Here is a 17,320-nt window from a genome sequence, read left to right as displayed (position 1 = left end):
TGGTGCATGCAGGTCAGTCAGCACTTTCAGAACTTAAGAAAAGTATTTTGAGAGAGGTGAAATAACTGTACAATGATTCTGTGCCAGGCACTATCTGTTTCATTAGAAAAAGAGATAAAAAATGTTTTGATCAAAGTTGCTTCGTCTTTCTATGCTTGCTAGAACCACCAAAACACAGAACAGAAGTGGAGGTAGCCCCAGCTTGCAGCACTACAAAACTGGCTGGAGGCATCAGTAAATTTGGATGATTTGGGGTGCTTTTCTGATATTTTGTTTTTCTGCCTTTAAGTATCAAATACTACCTACACCTACAGACTATGTTCAGCTTGAATACAGTTCTGCTAAATCTTGTGGGGTGCACAACATTTGGATCTTAAATGTCTTAAAAGTACCACAAACCATGCAGAATCCTCCCACAAACAACAACTAAATAATTCTCAGAGGATCCATGGGGCTTTTACCACTGCCCATAAGTAAACTGAGGCACATACAAAAGTCCTCCCTAAAGGCTTGGGAGCTCTGCAGGTGGAGCTGCAGCTACAACTCACCAGGGACTTATGTTCCTTACCTTGCAGGCTTCACCTTATAGGCTCCAAAGCACAAATTTTCATAGCCTTTAATAATTTTTAGGCTTGGATTCTTTATAAACAACAACTGAGGCAAAAGATAGGTTGGCAGCCCCCCATGTGAGCATTCACTGGAGCAATGACAGGAGTGTCTGGGTGTGGGACCACTGGGAGATGCAGACCTGGGATGCAGCATCCACCCCAATGCCCTGACTGACAGAGATGCTGGGCCTGGTTTCAGTGCTGCACAAGGAATGGTTATTGTGTCATACAACACAGTCACAGAATGGGTTGGGCTGGAAGGAACCTTAAAAATCATCTTGTTCCAAACCCCCTGCCATGGGCAGGGACACCTGCCATGAGACCAAGTTGCTTCAAGCCTAGTCTAACCTGGCCTTGAACACTTCCAAGGATAGGAATCCACAACTTTACTGGGCAATGTGCTCCTGTGTCTCACTGCCCTTACAGGAAAGGATTTCTTCCTAATACCTAATATAAACCTGTCCTCTTTGAGCTTAAAGCCAGTTCCCTTTTCCATATCGCTACATGTCCCTGTCAAAGTCCCTCCCCAGCTCTCTCCAGACCCCTTTAGGTACTGGAAGGTGCAATTAGGTCTCCCCAGAGCCTTCTGTTCTCAGGATGAAAATGCTCCAACTCTCTCAGCCTTTCCTCCTAGATGTGTTCCATCCCTCTAATCATCTTGCTAGTCTTCCTCTGGAATAACTCCAAGAGGTCTCTGTATCATGGTCTTTTCCCTCATCCCATCCTTTAAATACATGTAGTTCCATTTATTTACTACTCCAAACCCTGTGACTTAATTCCTTTTTGCCAGTGCTGCCCAACACAACAGGATCTTGATCCCCTGTTTGAGCCCAAGAGCTGTCGTAAAACAACAGCTTTAATCTGTTTTATCCAGTCCTAGTAAATGAAGTTTTAGCAGGTATTTTTTTGCCTGCTCTACCAACTAGATACTTCATAAAGTGAAACAGAATCTCTGCTTCCTTCAGGGCACCTGCTTTCAATTACAGGAAACATACGGCACCTTCAGATTTTTCAGCTTTCAACATCTGTGCTTTCCAGGTACGATTTGTTGCATTCAAATTACTGCTAAAGCTGCAGAATGGTGTCGAGCTTCCAGGGACATGCTTGAGAAACACTAGAGATGGACAGAAAGTAATGGTTATTTGCAATTGCTTTTTAATGACTGATTAATGCCTGTTCTGAACCAAATCCTTTAAATTGTTTAGAAATCTCACCTTGCTCCTCTTGGAAACTCCATTCAGCCTCAGCTTGATTAGAAACATCACCTCTACCCTGCAGCAGACGAATATACTGGCATTGCTATCCAGCCAAATACACCAGTCTCACACCTTACTCCAAAAGATAACACTATAAATAATACCTCTAAAAGGGAAAACAGCCTGTTGTATCAGTCAGGCACAGCTGGTCACCACGCTGGGATGAGACAGTGACAGCCACAGGTTTAATTCTGCACTAGGTTAAATCTGTCAGTCAGGGACACACACATGCACACAGATTTATACCCTCCCACCTTTTCCAAACAGGACTGGTGCATACAAACCAAACCAGCTCAGCTGAGCAACCCCTCAGGACTTCTGCAGGCTGGTGCAGTATGACATAAACCTGAGTGTCTGTGCCTAGACACATCCAGGTGCACTGATGGCAAGAATCTCAGATTAACCAGCACCGTGGTGCTCCCTGCTCCTGCTGCCAGCCCAGCCTGCTGGCTCCTTATTTCAGGTATTATCACATCATAGCCGGTGCTTGCCAAATCACACAAGCTAAAATAGAACTTCATTACTGCTTCTACTGGGCCTAGCTGAGGAAAAACTCGCTGGTTCTATGGAACAGCAGCCCCAAGGACTAACCAGGAGACAGAAGGAGGTAAGGAGAAGCAGCAGAGGGAATGATGAACACTACAGTTACAAGGAAAAAACGGGGGGGAGCATTTTCTAATCTAGACCTGGAGGAATAGATTTTCATGGATGGATGGATGACAGATCTGTGGCAGAGCAGGACTCATGGGAATACAGTGTGGAATACACTCTCCAGGATCAAATCCAGTTGCTTTGCTATATACTAAAGGCTACTGGAGCATTTAGGTATTTACACTCTTTACAATTATATTTGTATTCTTTTATGATTTATAAATACATTATATTATTTCATATTTATTTACAAGGATCATCCTTCTGCTTAAGGTGAATTTAGATCCAGTGGAATTTCACTAAGCTTAAAATCACAGGAGATTACTATGGAGGTACCTGTGCTGAAGGAGTGCCCCCCTTCACCTCTTCACTGTGTAAGCAGCTGATAGGGCTGTGTATGTCAGAGAAATTAGGAACAGAGAAGAAATCAATTATTGTGCTTAGAGAAATAATATCTTAAGAGGATGATTTTAGACTTGAAAAAACTTAGAAAACTAGAAAACAACTTGGGTTTAATTAATGTAAGGCAAATCTTCCAAATTAATGCATACCAAACTTTCCAGACCATAAGTATTTTTTCTTAGATCAGCTACTTTTGTGTAAGTTTGTATCACAATAATGAGCAGAACATTGTGGCACCTACTAGTTTGTTTTATACCTTTTAATTTGGATTAAACTCTGGACTTCTGTTTCCTCCAGTTCTACTTCAGGAGACTGAAGCAGTAGGATGGGATCCAAGTTCATCTTTGCATTCCAGGCAGACTACACCTCCTACATTTGGTTCAGGACTTTTTCTAATTTAATTATGTTTGCACTTGGATGTAAGTTAAGTCACAGCTCAACCATTAACTGTGCTCTGCTGTGGCATCCACCCTCTATATTTGACTTCACTAACTGCCTAATGTTTTGCAGTGAGTTTCTGGTAAGTATGTGTTTGCAGATTTTCATGACAGACTAATAACATCAAAGGAGGCTCCAGGAACGTTTTAAATAAATATTATGTGTATATTTTCTCAACAGTGTCTGCCTACCAGCACCTTTGGAGCTACATAATCTTATCTAGAGTACGTTTGCATTCTGTTTGCACTAATCAATGTGGTCCATTGCTACTGAGCAAACTGTTATTTGATTAAAACATTATGCACAGCGTAGTTCCAGGACAGACAATCATGTGGTTCTGAAGAGGCAGCAGTTTCTATTTCTGTCTTGCAAATTTCTGCTTGCCATCATCAGGTATTTCTTCATTAATCATAATGAATAATGAGTAGATGAAGGCCTTTACCTGGGCCAGGAACTTCTTAAGGCATTGTGAGAAACTATGTGCTCTCCTGCATTTGTCTTTTCCCTTCTCTATTGTTATTCCCTATTTAGGCCTAGGATGGATGCCTGGAATGTAGGTCCAGCTGTAAATGATTGGAATTTGCTATAGCTTCAGAGCAGGAATCTTCCCTGACTGTGTCAGGAGATGACAGAACATCAATTCGGGGAAGATGCTTGAGCTTGGTGGAGAGCAGATGTTACGCATCTTAACTTTTTCTGGTAATTTATTATATTGTCATCTTTTCGGCTGCTATCAGCAGATGGTTGAACAGTTTGGAGTGGTAGCCAAACTGAAAAGAATTGAGTAGTGCCACTGAGTGCATTAGACAGACAAGACCTGATTAGGGCATTATCTTCTCATACGAAATATGAAAATTGAATTCCACACTTGCCCATTTGGACATGTCTCATTTGATGTATAACAACAGTACAGTCTAAACTATAGCAGTCACCTATATATTCCATATAGGAAATAAATTTAAGCTAAGCTAGTTACTAGTAACAGCTGTGAAAGCACAGGCTCTGAAACTCATCTGCTACAGACAAATCTCTAATCTCTTTGGCTCAGATTTATTAAATTTATGTGTGTGGGATTTCCTGTTTAGTCCGTGAAGAGAAATAATCATTTTAGAGGGTAATTCAGACTTCAGGTGGACTAAAACGGAGGTAGAAATGTTTTTTCCATTGACTATAGAGGCATCCTAGGCCAACTGTAAGATAAATACTCTATCTGTGAAGGAAGATAACAGCTTTGTTACAGCAATATCATGAAGATGAATAGAATACATATGGCTTAGAATAATGATAGCAATTATCTACCTCAGTTAGATAAAATTTCTTGTTTTCTCTTCAACTTGCCTGCTAATACTACACCAATATGCACCTGCTCTGTAAAGGCAAAGTTATCTCTTTCTATTTCAACAGCTCAAGGTGTTGTTACCCAAAGACCAGAAAGGACATCCTGTGTCACCCATCAAGTAAGGGTACACCCAAAGAGTGATCTCATTCATGTCCTGTAGCCCAGTGATGCCAGAAATAGGGCACAGACTTTGTGCTGAGCCTGCACATCCTCAGCCCCAGGCACGTCAGTCTTGCCTACACTTGTATTGCCCAACTTGGAGCCTCATTTTAGCCGCTTTAGCTGCAGCAGCAATTTTCTTAATGGCCAGGTGGCTATTGCCTAATATATTTTGTTTTTGCTTGTCTTTGCATAATGATGTGGTTTATGTGCACTTTTTATACAGACAGCAGTAACTCGCAGTTACTCTGCACAGGATGAAATATTTATGATCCCAAGGTAACAACAGAGTGCAGAGGAACACAGACCTGGTATCATAATGGAGAACTCTGAAGAGGCTATACAAGGTACAGTGCAGAGGAGTGGAGGCACAAGCAGATATTTGACAGGGCACAGCCTGACACTCAAGACCCCAGGGCTACAAAAATTCACCTACAGCTGCCTAGCAAAATGCAAATCTGTGGTTTTAGGGTAAGAGAAAAAGTACCAAGCTATGTAAGACATCACATACATATTGAATTGAAGGAGTTGCAATCCAAGGGAGAATGAGCAAGGTGTAAAAGAATGTTAGAAAACATATTTTAAAAAAAACCCCAAAAACAACAAACCCAAACCAAACCATTAAAACAGCCAGAAGAAGAACCCTGAATAAGGATTAGGAAACCATCAACATCATGCTCATAAAGGCAAAAAGGAAGAAGAAACCCCCATTATCAAGGTACCCCTCCCAATGATGCCCTTGGTATCTGACTACTTGCCCTCACCACCTCTCAGCTCCAAAAATTAAAGCTATGAGTAAGGATGAGCAAAACACCTTGGATAGGAGTAGACAAATGTCTATATGCATCTCAAATGTGTTATTGAAGCTTTCCTCCCCCATAACAGTGTTCTTTCTTTTCTCTTAATAAGTAGATGTGGATTAATAATAATAATAATAATAATAATAATAATAATAATAATAATAACAACAACATTTGATGAGACCATTAAATTTCAATTACACTAACAAAAAATTTTGCCTCTTACACAGGGAGCACATTTCACCTGCCTCTAAGAAGATTTTGTATCTGAAAATGTTCAATATTAAAGCTAGCCTGATGACTTCATTCCTTTTCTAAGACAATCAGACCAGAAACTCACAGCTCTGACCAAGAAAAGAAAAAAAGCAAAAAACCTACAAATTCTTTTAGCATGAATGTGACCAGTTTCTATCCATTACTGTCTTGTTTTCCACTGTATATGTTTACTCTTTCCATATGTACTTGCACAGTGATCACACTCCTGTTAGGCACTGCAGAGCCTAATCAAGACAAAATATTTCTAGCCTCAACTTGTAGGAGTCATGGCCTCACACATCTTTTTTTTCACAGAGGAAACCCCAGCACAGAAACAGAGCTTATTCAGGAAGTTTACAGTGAGACCTGATGTGACATTTAAGAGGAAAAGAGCAGCCATGACAATTTTATGCTGATTTCAAACGTTTGGGTTTGCTGCAATAGTTGTTGAGTAGTAACAAAGCAAATTGCAAATACCATAACAATCATGATAATATGTTAATAGTTTTAATTGAAGTAATTTCTGCAGACAATAAGAATTATACCCTAATGTGTTAATTAATATGATTAGGATATGTTGTGAAAATGAGGATGTAAAATGATATCACATGGTATCTGGAAAGGCATATACAGAGGCTGGCTCCTCGAGGTGAGATTTATGGACATTAACACACAAGGCTTCAGCAAGGTAAACAGCTGTTTCGATTTTAGTTATAATGAACATTAACTCCACATCCCCATTTCTGCTTAATTAAACCTCTGTCTCTGCAACCGATCAAGAGCAAACAGCAAAGGTAACAGGCACTAATTGGGCCCTGTGCAATTTCAGCCTCAGCTTGGAGCCCAAGTGGTCTGTCTGAACCAAAAAACTCCTGCAAAATATAAAAGTTTCTCTGCTGCTTCTCTCTCCAGCATTCCCAACAATTTATTCACTCAAAGCCAAACAATGCGTATGCATCACAAAAAAAAAAGATCATATGGAAGCACTGCAAAATGTACAATGTGAAAAAATAAATTAAATGCCTTTTCACTGCTGTGCAGCTTGTCACTTCCTTATTATTGCTTATAGAACGTCAAGTAATAAAAAAAAACCCAAACCCTGAACCCCTAAGGAATCAAAAAAAAAATACTCTCAGGAAATCTCCTGCTGGACATCTGACAGCCAGCTCCTGGGCATTTTGATTAATCTTCACCCTCCCCAAGAGAGGATCACCACTGTGCCAGCACAGAGTTAACCACAGAACCATGGAAGAGACAGAGAAGGAGGCAGCAAGCATCCTGCTCTTTAAGAGCACGTAAAACCCCCACGAGATGCATCTACTAAAAGAAAGAGCCTCAGGAGCCCCGGTGCTGTATCCCAAATGTGTTCTGAAGAGCCCACAGCCTCCCTGTACAAAATGTCCCCCCATCCTCCTCACGACATGCATCAGTCAGCACCAGGGCAGCTCCATCTGAGAGAAACTGGACATGACAGAGCACAGACTGCTCCTACCACACTTACTGAGGGAAAAAATAAAAATGGAAGGACTTATGCCCCAGAGGACACCAGATAATTTTACATTATTCTGTTAACGAATCTTTAAGACAGGATAGAATAAGAAAATGGTTAAAATACCTCACAGCCCCTCAGATGTGGAAGTGACAGCTGCAGCCTTTCTTCAAGTGCCTCACTTCACGAGCATGCTCCTCAAGGTTTCTTTCTGACCTACAACCTTTATCTGAGCTTCCTTTGTGGCTTAGCAATACAAGAAGTGTCGCTTAGTCGTTATGCTGAAACCACTCGCTCCCTGGTTAACTTTTCTTTCCCCTTACAGCTGAAAGCTTCAAGTTCACAAATGTATCAGGCAAAAGCTAAGGAAAACACCCTGTGGTTCTCTACAAACACACAATAACCTTTAATACAAAAATGCATTTTAACTTGAGGTGGAGGAATAGGCATTTGGGATTTACATGCACAACGAGGTTCATCTTCAAAAAGCACCATTTTGTAGCTCTCTGAAGGAAGTGGTAAATACTGTGCACTCCCTCGCCCCTTCATGGGAGGCTGGCTACCTATGCCCTGAACTGAGAGCAGACCTTAAGCATAAATCACTTAATTACTCCTTTTATTTGATACCCAAGTACCTTGTGCTAATAAAGTTAAGCATTAAAGAATTACAATGTGACAAATTATACTCCCATCTCATAAAAAAAATATTACCGAAACAGAGCCGGATCTGAAAGGCTCTCGACAACGTACAGTGTAGGGCTAATTTTAGATGATTCCTCAATCACTGGACAGTTTGCAGTGTACACAGCCAAGCCAGCTCAATCAACTGGCTTCTATCTCCATGACTCCAGGTCACATTATCTCATGAATGAACTGTTATGTAGGTCAGTCAAGAGTCATCTAATTGGATGCACGTTTCAGCCTTGGCATTTATGCTCTAGATATCAAAGCTGCAGACAACTGGGTAAGTCAAAAGAAAATATGAAGGAAGGGGCTGTGATAATTAGGCTTTGTTTCAGACAACAGGCATGGGAAGAGATGCTAGCAGAAACTTGTGTTTAGCCATTTTTGTTCTTACTGCATATAATGCAAGTGGAAAGCGCAGGAGCAACAGGCTCAGTAGCAAGGAGCTTTGCTGGGTCACAGGTTGGAATTTAGTCACAAATCAAACTCTGTCCTGCTAATGTCCCTCAGCTTGGCTGGGAGGTACATTGGTCTCTGCTGAGGCATGTACCAAATATGTGTCTGCTTACTTGCAGTAACTGATACCACCGAGTCTCCATGCAGAGGCCCCCGAGCGGTCATCAGGAAGGAATATTTTTGGTTGTTCCCAAATCAAGGTGGATTCTAGACAACAACAGAACTGAAAGTTTCCATTCTCCATCGCCAATCTGAGTCATGCTTGTACTTAAATGATTTAAAGAGCAAGGTCTTTGGGGAGACTTCCCAGCATGGCTCGTGAACTGTTTGTTTAGCTTTGCAAGCAGAAAGCTGATATAAAATACACTGGAGTAGTAATCCTGGTAATATTTGGGCAAAATGAAGAACATCAGACTGGAGATGCATGATGAAACTAAAGTGAAAGAGTTCTTGCTTTACAGAAATGCTTTGACAGACATTTCTTTTCACTTCCTCTTCAATCCAAGCTATGCTAATTTAGACACAAAAACAAAATTGCAACTGATTAAAATTGGGTTGGCGGTAGTTCCCGTATGAGGAAACACAGAGCTCACAATCAGATAAAAGCCAAGCTGTCTAAATGCAGCCCTGCCTGTACTTTATAGCAGTGACCCAGCAGCTATTTACTAGTTATTTGTGTATTTTCATTTTTCAGAAACAGCTCACAAAGGATTTTCTCCTCCTTTGTGCTCCCCCAACTTTAAAAATAATTTCTGGAATACAAAGGGTTAAAACTACTGAAGTGAAAGCAAAATGCTCAAGGCCAAGTTTTCCTGCAGCCTGTGTACTTGGTTGCATTTTCATCTCCTGTGTCCTGACAGCTGTTATCTTCAAGTGTGCTTCGACATGCCCACTGCTGTTCCAGCAGTCTTTTTGTTTACCTCAGAGCTTGCTTTTAAGAGCTTTAAAACCTTGATGCATGTAGGTTGTAGAAGGGGGATGCAAGAAATGACACTTATTATACAGGAGGTATCTTTTGCTCTCTTGTCTCCACCTGCTTCAAAACAGGGATTTTAAAAAAGATTCCAAAGTATGTTAAAAATAAATAAATAAATAACCCCTCAGGTAGCCCTTTTTAACCTGCTCCCCATCTCCAAAAAAGCCTTTGCTCCAATGTTCTCATGTCCCAGCAACAACTGCATCACACTCACATAGTGTGACTCCTAGGAGGATGTGAAAGTAGGTACAAACATCTGTTAATTAAGTCTCAATTTGCAGATGAGATGAGTAATACACGAATTTTACAAATGGATATGCTGCAGCACACAGCAGTGAATAAAGCTGGCCAACTTTAGCACAAGACAGAAGGAGGCAGCCCAAGTTTCCTTGTTCTGGCTATTATTATTTTAAATAAAATACAAATAAAATAAAAGCTATATAAATGCACCTGAGATGTTGACTTCTAGTCTACAAAAGGCGAAGTCAGAATAATTTTCCAGAAGATAAATACAGATATCCATACAAACAAAAACCCCCACAAACTAGTAATTGATGAATAAAATTGCATCAGGTTCAATTTGCAAGACAGAGTATTAATGTATTTTTAATGGCTGAACCAAGGGAAGGTCATTATACAAAGTTTTAATTCTAGTACATTAGTGCTGCATTTATACATTAGCAGTTAATGTGATAATGTCAAACTCTCCACTTGTGACATCATAAAAAATAAGGGATGTTTTTTATTCTTTTGGACAAAAAAATAATCAGAGCTATTATTAAGCTTTCCTTCTCCAGTCATTGAGTGATTGTTTATGCTGCTGTATCAATTTTACATGCAAGATGAAAACTATAATGGAAGGGCAACAGATGCTAAAAATGTAAATCTTTGGTAAATTGCACAATCAACAAAGGCAGACAGGGTTTTGCTTCTGTTTTCAGCTGTGGTTGTTGTTGGCTTTTTTTTTTTTTTTTTTTTTTTTTTGCAAATGAAATAATTTTAATGCTCCTTGACCTGCCAATACCATTTTTAACGGAATGCAGGAAATAAATTAACAGTAGTGAAAAAAACCCAAAAGTGAATGTGAAAGTCAGCTTGAGGAAACAGCCTCTTCAGCAGAGATGTTTTTTGGATTCTTGAAAAGCCACATGCAAAATTCTGACACTCAGCACTGTTACAAAAGGCTGATAATACTCAATGCTAATTTAGGGTAGTTCAGGATCAAAATTCAATGTGTTGAGCCCAGTATGCAGACACTCTGTATATCCACCAAAGGCAAAGTATCCTCCCAGGATTAGCACTTACAGCACAGACTATTCCCCTGAAGATCTCACCTAGATCTTCCTATACCTAGCTTCTAAATCAAGATGGTTGTGTGTTATACTACAAAACTTTAGCTTCCCCCCTCCAGCCTGTCTTCCTCATTCACTTTCTATAGATTATCATTCAGCAACATGAAAATTTCCTGAAGGTAATTACCTGGCTGCAATTCAAGACATTAATAAAAACTGCAGTTTCCTTTGGCAAGTGGCTGTGTTTGGGAGGGGTGGAGGCATGAACGCAGGGTAGGTGAACCTGTGCAGGCTCTGCCACAGCCTCTTTTGACTTGCCTCTTACTTCCTACAAGTGCTTTTGCCCCACTTGGGATTTTGGCAGGGGCACTGTGTTTCTCAGGAGTTATCTGCTGCCTCTTGGATTGATTTTTTTTGGTCCCCCGAGCTCTGGCAGATGATCTGCTGTGGATGATGCAGGGCTCTGCACAGCTCGGCTGTTGGGACGCTCTGGGGTGTGGTTGGGGCTCATCACCTCTGCAGGCACATGGTGGCAATTTTGCTAAACCACATCCTAATGAAAAAAGGGAAACTAGGTCACAGTCTTTGCTTTCACTAGTAAGCAGGTGGGGGTTTTGTTCTTTTCCTGACATTTTGTCTTTCCTGCAACTCTGTCACCTTTTCTCAGGGGTTGGCCTGATTCACCACTGCAAACTATCCCACCTGAAGGCAGGTTTAGCTTTGCTGTAGTCAGACTAAGAATATTAGAGAATTTTGACCACTGTGCTCAGAGCAGCATGGAGCTGATTAGAGCAGAAATCCTCAAACGTTCCTGAGTCATTGGTGACGAAGATGCCACCAATACTTGGACCAAAGCAATGTTGGATCACATCTGGGTTTCTTTATCTTCAGATGGCTGCATCTGTGGCCCTGACTACCACTGATACCTGTCTTTATTATTTTATTCTATTATGAAATGGCTTTTCCCCCAAACCCCCTAAAAATATAAGTAGTAATGACATAAGTTTTCATTAGTTTACATTATTCTTCCCATGATTTTCCTGACCCATTTCTTTTATCCACACTGTTAAAAATCTGCCATACCTTCAGTACAGTAATTGTTTATAGTTGCTTTACCTTGCAAATACTTTCTCTTTTCTCACAGTTTGGTGGGTTTGTTTGTTTGTTTGTTTGTTTTGGAGGCAGGTGCTTATAGACTTACAGTAAAGTTGCACCAATGTTTTGAGGACTGTTTGAATCTCTAGTCACTTTAGAAGCATAGATGAAGGAATATTTCAAAGATTTCTTCCTTTTTAACAGATATCCAGTGCTATCATCCCTTCTTGTGGGCACTGAACTCATGCCATGATCACTAATTCTCTTGTCTGAAAAAGTATGTAGGCTTATGCAAAATAAAGTAAAATTTACCAGTAAAGAAGCAGCTGACATCTTCATAGTGCCCACTAAATTATTAACTAAGCATGCAAATGGACAGCATAGACCTTCTTTTGGGACAATTTATGCAATTATGAATATGTAAGTTGTATTTTCATGTTCTGTTTTGACCTCTGCTTACTGAAATGTTGACAAGGACACATATTTTGACTGCAAGTCATGTTTTTGATGCATCCAAAAATACACAGTACAAATCAAAATCTAATCTGGAAGGACACAACAAATTATATTGCACAGGAGTCTTGGGTTTCCCTTCTAAAAATGGGCAAAGTAAGTTTTCAGTCTATGTGGCTTCAAAGAAAATAAAATTAAAATATGAAAGAAAGTTCCTAAGACAAAGAAACATATATGGTTAGATTTTAAAGTTCCTTTGTGTCACAGAAATCTGGTATTTCTCCATCAATTCAAAGACTCCTAAAGGCATGATATCATTTCTTATCACCTGAACTTAGCAGCATCTTCCCATTTTGCAAATTGTTTTAAGTTTCTCTAAGCTCTTTGATAGTTTTCATTTGCAGGGACACATGAATGGAAGCCTTCTTTGCTAAACACATTGTGAGCTCCATCCAACACAAAGATCAGTGCCAAGAGCTGCTTTATGTCAAAGTCTGACGAGGAAGGTGTCCTGGTGGGACTGACTGTGGAAGAATTGTGCCTATTTTAGTTCATTTAGCTTTTAAACACACAGCTTCAGAGAAATGCAAAATTGCCCCCTGCACCCCCCAGAAGGCAGCCTGAAGTGGCTGCAGCTGGGCTCCCAAGGCACTTGCAGGCAGATCAGGAAAACATGCAGACAACAGTATATGCTACAGAATGGTGCATCTCACAGCTCACATCTCCAGCACTCCAGGAAGTGAGGTAAGCAAGGTGATTAATATCATGGAAAGAAATCAGAAAGCAGGAGACTAAAAGTGAATAAAATAAAATAAATAAAAAAAACGCCGTCCACATTTATCTAAGTTCCATCAAAACTCAACCTGCACAAATTCTCTCCTGGCTCCCTTTGCTGTGAAAGTTTTACACCAGAGCTATTTGTTGCATGGGGGAAAATGCAGCTGGAAAAGAGATAAGAAAGGCATGAAAATGGAAGGCCTTATGACAACCATGCTTGGCTTTGTATAAGGATCACGTTACACTGGATAAATCAAGTGTAATGGTATGTGATTGGGGCAGGTAAAGACTGGAGCACTAAGGAGTACAGCTGTGGTTTAATGCTTTCCTCGGCACGCTGGCAGCAGGGTTTCCTTATCAGCCCAGGTTCGCTGACTATCACAAACCTGAGCCAACCAGGAAAAATTTCCATTACAGAATATTTATAGGGCAAAAGGTTAACTAATACAGAGAAGTGGGGCTGAACTCGCTGCAGAACACAGTCAGGGAAAGAAATCTGGAAAAATTGAAAAGGCTGAATTTTGGTACAGAGCAAATGCTAGGAACAAGTTTAGAAAAAAAAATAAATCACTTGGACTTAAAATTCAAACTGAAGTTATCACATGAAAACTTCTAGAAAAAACCCCAGAATTTCTAGTGAAAAATGAGATTATTTAATGTCCAACTATGGCCAGCAGAACTACGTATTTTAAAAGGGCCCAAGTCTGAGCACTGGTTACTCACTGTATGAAAACTGAAAAAAAACCCCCAGTATCTTTTAAAGATGGCACTTTAAAGCTCTGAATTATTTTGGGAAGGGCAGAGATAATAATGGTGATTGTAGAGAATTGTATTAGTAATTCTTGCCCATAACTAGCAACTTAGATATAAGACACAATGATCAACTAACATAAAAGGAGAAGATTCACACAACTTTACCGAACTAGGATACTTGGGATTGGAAAAATTTTGGAAATTGGTAAATTGATTTTAAAAATTACTTGAAGCTTTTGAAAGCAGAACTTGAACACAGTGCACTGAAGGCAATAACATTTTCCAGTTTTTAGCCCAAAACTTTTGACAAGTTAATAAAGAAGGAGAAAATATCACATTTCTTTTTTTTTTCATTGAGGTGCTTATGCAGTTGAAATAAACACACAGCACATATCAAACTTCCTTTTTGCTTGAGTGTCTCAATTGTTATTTTTTTAAGCCTATGATCTTGCAGTGAAATTAGTAAGCAGAAACTCATCATTAGATTTACCAAAAGATAAGTTTTAACTGATGAGACCCAGATGGGAAGCATTATGTTCATTCTGTAGTTTGAATCTAAATGTTAAAAACAGGAAACCAACTGAAAATTCAGTTTGCTCATGTTTTTAACACCTTCTTGCTAAGCTTAATAAGTTTTGCATTGTGCAATAGGAATTACTGGGCAACAACTGCTACACCACTGCCTGAATTCTGACAGATGAACCAAAGTTCCAACAGCAGTATTTAAATTTCTGAATTTTCAAATGCTTTATATATTGTTACATTGTCTCAAAGCTACTATAGAAAACTGAGAACTAGGTTCATGTGTGAGAGAATTGTAATTGGAGATAGCTATATTAATAGGTATAACATGGAATTTATGTGAAAATAAAATACTTCTGGAAAGTTGGAGAAGGATGAGCTGTTTACAAGCTATTAGATTCCTGGGATTTTGACACATTTGTCATTTTGCAGGGGTTCTGTGAGGCCTTCCCACCACACCAGCACAGTAGCATTCTCTTGTCCTTTTCACACAGCTCTGCAGACCTTAAAGCTCAGGATGAGCACAGATACCAAGGCAGGCACATGCTCATGGTTGCAAGCACTTGTGGCGTGGTGCTTTCTGTCTCCATGCTGGAACAGAGCTCCACATGTGAAAGTGAAGAACACAGCAACACGAGACTCTTGTGAGTCATCACCACATCAGCATTCTCCTTTCTTCGCCCCCAAAACATTTGGATTATGGGAAAAAATCAGTTCCCAGTGTACTGCACCCCACAGAGCTGCTCTGTAAGCTGATCCAACATACTTTGAACCAGGTTTTATGCAGGAAAATGTCCATGAGCTGAAACCTAAATCTTCCTGGAAGCATGTACTAGGTCTTCCCTTTATCTGCCAAGAAGTCAGGAAGGTTTTGTAAGAGGGGATAATGTAGGTGTTTTATAGTTCTTGATATTTTCCTGTTCCTTCAGCAGGATTTTGAAAAAGACAGTGCCTTTTGCTAGCTGCAAGAGCACGAAAGTCTCTGGAGAAATCTTTAGGAAAGAGAAGGTTTGCTATTCACCAAAGACTCAGCAAGAGCAAGGCTGCCTGTCCCAGCCACACTGCTGCCTCTCCCTGGACTCTCTCCACCCTGCACAATACTCACACACAGAAGACTAGAAAACTTCCATCTCTCCCATTGCATAGCACCATCATGTTTCCAAAAAAACATGAAGGGGAAAAAAAAAAGAACCTGAAATCGCACAGATAAAAAATGGAAAGCAGCTGAAAGTATTTATTTCAAAACTTGATTATTTAAAGCATCACTCACTTTTGTCCCCTCCAGTTAATGGACAGGCAGGGTGAGATGCCTCTGCCAGAAGATGGATAACCTGGCAGGTCCCCTGGACTGTCCTTTCACCTGCATGGTCAGAGACAGCAGAGACAACCACGAGCTCAGGGCCAGATCCAGCAGCTAGAATTGCCTCAGCAAAAACACCCAACAACTGAGGGACATGACATGCATCCCTCCCACAAACCAACCAGCCGCCTACTAAAACTCCAGTTATCTGCTTGAGCAGCAAGGTTTTGTACAAATCCAGTCTAATGCCTCATGAAGCAACAATTTTTAGCACAAGAGCAAAGCTCTTCACCATATCTGGTCCTTCTTAAGACTATTTCCTCCTACAGCCAAACCAATTCCTATACCCTCATGTGGTTACAACCTCCTAACACAACTTGAATGCTACTGCAAAAAGTTTGGCTGACTCCACAGATCACCCATGACACTTGTGGTAATTGGTAAACAAGAATGGGCTGCACATGGCCCAACAACAAATCCAGAGATCCTCAGGAAGAACAGCAGGTGCAGTGTGGAAAGCAGAAAAAAAAAAGTAGCAAGTTTTATATTGAAGTTAAAATTTAACGTGTCTACTTCAGAGAGGCTGCATTAGGTTTATGCAGCAAAGCAAGCGCCTGATGTTAGTGCACTGGCTTTTCAAGAACTATATGTAAAAATAAATTATGTCATTCAGTTTAACTGAAAAAAACCAAAACAAAACACGAAAACAAAAAATCCAAGCACAGAGCCACAAAGGGACACAGTCAACAAATAGATAAAATATTCCTTGTTGAGGTAAACACAGAATATAAAACAAAGCCACCACCCCAAAGAGGCCCAAGAAACTCTTATCTCAGTAGACCCAGACAGCAGCATCTGTCTCCGTCAGGAGCTATCAGGAAATCTGGCTCACCCTGGTCCCTACCTGGTGGCAGCAGAGCAGACACATTCAAGGCATGGCAGAAAAGAACTCAAGAAATCATACTCTATACTACTCACAGCCAGCCTTCCAAAACCTCCCACTCCTTCCCCATAGGAAACCAGAAGTAAGACACTCACTTCTCTAATTTTTTTTTTCCCAATAACGAAGTTTAGCACTTCTGAGAAACACCCAGGATAATGTTGCTTCAGAAAGTGCAAGTAAATAACAAGCAGTATCTTCCAGCCCACAGGGTAATAAGTTACACCCACAATCCTATTTAGCACTTTACATAATTCACAGTTTCTCTGGTTACATACTTCGTCAAATATGACATCCAGCTGGGAAAGTTGGTCCACTTTATTGTCATATGGCAGTTGCTTACTTTATACCATCCAAATATCAATTAAAAAGCAAAAGCAGAAATGTAAGGCAGCTATCTTCGTATTTTCATGCCACACTTGCATACATGCACACAAATACTTGCTGTCATTCAAAGAGGAAAAATCACCCTGCCTGAAATGTAAACCAACTTTACACTGTTAGGCAGCAAGTGCAGTTTCCAAAAACCTTGAAAAAGAGAACAATGAACAGATATACTTAAATTCTGCATCAGCTATTTTAATGGTGCAGTTTTTCAGATAATAGAAATTAAATCATAATATGCTGTCAAATAACAGATCTAGCTCCCAGAAGTCAACATGCCAGCTTTTTAAA

The 17,320-nt window shown here is 40.1% G+C and overlaps 1 protein-coding gene and 1 long non-coding RNA gene across 15 annotated transcripts in view; one reads left to right on the top strand and one right to left on the bottom strand.

The window, feature by feature from the left end:
• Positions 1-17,320, bottom strand: part of CELF2 (CUGBP Elav-like family member 2) — a 545,552-nt gene that overhangs the window by 194,166 nt on the left and 334,066 nt on the right. The window lies entirely within an intron of this gene.
• Positions 2,418-3,931, top strand: LOC135301550 (uncharacterized). Its single transcript, XR_010363298.1, has 3 exons — positions 2,418-2,471; positions 3,663-3,748; positions 3,887-3,931. It is a non-coding gene; the product is annotated as an uncharacterized LOC135301550 (long non-coding RNA).

Source organism: Passer domesticus, chromosome 5 (genome assembly GCF_036417665.1).
Source record: "Passer domesticus isolate bPasDom1 chromosome 5, bPasDom1.hap1, whole genome shotgun sequence".
Lineage (NCBI taxonomy): Eukaryota > Metazoa > Chordata > Aves > Passeriformes > Passeridae > Passer > Passer domesticus.
Note: the sequence above shows the minus strand (reverse complement) of the source record. Positions and strands in the feature narration are given on the sequence as shown.